This window comes from Macrobrachium rosenbergii, chromosome 55 (genome assembly GCF_040412425.1).
Source record: "Macrobrachium rosenbergii isolate ZJJX-2024 chromosome 55, ASM4041242v1, whole genome shotgun sequence".
NCBI lineage: Eukaryota > Metazoa > Arthropoda > Malacostraca > Decapoda > Palaemonidae > Macrobrachium > Macrobrachium rosenbergii.
Window position 1 is genome coordinate 59,668,030 of NC_089795.1, and position 3,439 is coordinate 59,671,468.

The following is a 3,439-nucleotide window of genomic DNA, read 5'->3' on the forward strand; positions in this document are numbered from 1 at the left end:
GGATGTCACAAAAAAAGGAGATGAATATATTATATATATATATATATATATATATATATATATATATATATATATATATATATGTATAACTGAATCACGAAAATATGGAACGTGATGAATATATGGAGTGCTGCGAGGCCTTTCGATGCTATGTCCTTTACTTAGCAGACTGAAGAAATATAAAAGTATGTTTACAAAGAAAGCTCATATAAATGATAGATGGGGATTATAAAGGAAACATATGTACCTGGAATCCAACACAATTGAAGAATTAGTAGAACTGCCAAAACAGGATTAAATATTTAAGAGGTTTTTACAAAGGATTAGGATCAACCGTTCAGGAGCAGGGACAGGACAATTAAAAGATTATATAGGTTCGTGACTGACCACCTAAATATTTTTAGTACAACACAATAATTCTCTTTTTTTTTTTAAACAATAATAACTTTTTGCAAGATGAGCATTTTTACAAATAAAAAAATATATTAAACATACGGATATATAGAAAATATATATCAAGTAGCTACCTTGTAATTAAGTCAGTGATTTTATCTTTTAGGTCATTCTTGAACATTTTTCTAATACAGGGGTCCAAATAATACATGCCAGGACTAAGATTAAAATTACAACTGGAAGTAAGCTGGATAATAGCGGACTCCAATAGATTTCTTGAAGAGAAATCTTTCGATCTGGCAATCACTGAACTTTCAGTCCAATTTATCCTGTGAGAGTTTTCACTTAAATGAATGAATATAGCATTGGATGCTTGTCCAGTTTTGACTGAATACTTATGTTGCTTAATACGTACATCTAAATCTTTGCTAGATTGGCCAATATAAAAAGAGGGGCAATCCAAACATGGAATTTTATATATTATGTTGTTGTTTTCTTTAGGGCTATTTTTTATTAACATTCTTTTGAGTGTGTTATTATAAGAAAAAACGAGGTTTACATTAAAAGGTTCTAACAATGATTTCATGTTTTCAAAACCACTAAAATAAGACAAGCTAAGAATGTTCTTAGGGGTTTCTTTCTTCATGTTACTTTCACTATAAAACTTTTTGTGGGCTTTGTTATAACAAATATCTAGTATACGTGAAGGATAACATAAATCTGTCCCTACTTTTCTTATGTATTCAATTTATTTATCCAAATACTGGGACTGACAATGCGCAAGGCTCAAAAAAACATAGAGGAAAAAATTAATATTTTGATGTTGAGGTGATGGCCTGAATAAAAATGGACATAAGTTAAGTTGTTGGTTGGTTTCCTATAAATACTGAATTTACATTGAAATTGTTCTCTATGTATTAAAACATCTAAGAAAGAGAGGCAATTGTCTTTTTCTAATTCTAACGTAAACTTAATGGATGGTAACCTGGTTATTCAAATTACGGAGTAAATCATTTACATCAATACCAGCAGGCAAAACAGCTAAAATATCGTCAACATACCTATACCACTTTAAAGGCGTATAAATGATATTAGGTATATATCGTTTGTACATGGAATTCTTTGAAAAACGATATATACCTAATATCATTTATACTTCATATCTACGTTTCTTATCCTTTCAGCAATTCTTACTCCTTATACACTAATCACGTAATCATCCTCTTAAGCACTGTGCAGGCAGAAATAATTGGTGGAAAATCCATCGTAACCTAATACCTTCGTATGTAATGTGACTGAATGAATGCCTTACCGGCATCATTCAAAGGCATTCAGAGTGCTACTTCAAACAGCTCTCCAAGGCATAGATATACGTAAACACATGAAATATTGCAATCTATTTTCGCATTCATATATATATATATATATATATATATATATATATATATATATATATATATATATAAATATATATATATATATATATATATATATATATATATATATAATTTGTAATAGACTACTTGATCATCTTTTCTGATATCATAAAACAAATTGACTATCTTGAGAGAGAGAGAGAGAGAGAGAGAGAGAGAGAGAGAGAGAGAGAGAGAGAGAGAGAGAGAGATTCAGTTTAGTATCCATTAAGTTGATGAATGTGTGCTCATGGGCTGAATTTGGATTCAAGCTCAGAAAACAAGAGCTGTGATTGTATTCCACAGGCGATGAATGGTGGACATACAGCCTCTTATTGAAATGCTTTGGGATGCAGTTATCGTTAACTGAAAGCCAAATTGATTTGAGGTATTAGAAGTGCAACTATAGAAGCATTTTCACTCAGAAAAACAGATGTGAGTTTGCCATTTCACGAGTGCCATAAAACTTTCTTAAGGGCGAAAGTGTTTTTATTTAAGATAGACGCAATATACCCTCCGTGGAAAAGCATACATATTCAAATATACTATTATTATCATGGGAGAAATACATAGTAAATGTTACTAAGCACCATGAACTGCATTAGAATTACAACAAGCGCTATCTTCGTTCTTCAGGGAAGCCATCCTAATCATCACCCATCATTACCCTTGCCTTCAATATCCCGGAGGCGTCCCCAGTAGCCGGCTCCGATGTCATTCATCGATCAGCTTAAGTGATACGGAGTAGTAAAAGGAAATTAAACTGTCTCTTTGACGAATGAATTCTTAAGCAAGGCTTCCTTGGCAGTTCTCTGAATTTCTGTCATTGCGCAGAATTTTCATTTCCGATGTCTCAGAAAATTGCAAAATACATGAGATGGGAAATCAGAAACTACTGAATGTGAATAGGAAATCATTTTATTTTCTGACGAAAATGCATAGGTCCTGCAACTCATTCGTCATTATCGACAATAGCAACTAGAATTGTAACATGGTCTTTGTCAACTTCTACCGCAAACTGAGCTGCTGGGAACAAATGGATATGGATTTTCTAATGGATACGCTATTTGGAAGTTCTAATTCGTTACAGTACGAGAGGAAATATTGCACACCCCTCGAAAATAGCATTTCCCAATATTGGAAGAGCTATGCACAGTTTTGTGCAGTCCAAAGGGATTAAACATCAAAATAAATAGGATAATGATATCATGTACGAGTATAATATGGGCAAAATGCTTTCCAATTATACGGCTAATTTTCAAAGACTCCAACTCTTATTTCAAATTATTTCATAGCACTTTCCAGTACAGACATCCCAGATCCAATTTACGGTATACTTTGCAAGTTTTCACTTTTTAACTCATCAAGACTGTACAGTACATCCTTCCCAGGAACTGTCCTTTGCCCCCGCCCATCCAGCACAAAGAGCGAGGAATCGTCCCTCGCCAGCACCGAGTTTGATTTCAGAAATGGTCAAATGATGGCAGTTTGGTTTTGTTTTGTTTTTTCAAAGGGAATAAAGATGGAAAATAATTGATAAATAGTGTATTAATCGAAAAAATATGAGGGTTTGCATCATCTTCTGGATCCATTTATAGGCTATTGTTTGGAAGATAGGTAACTTATTAGTA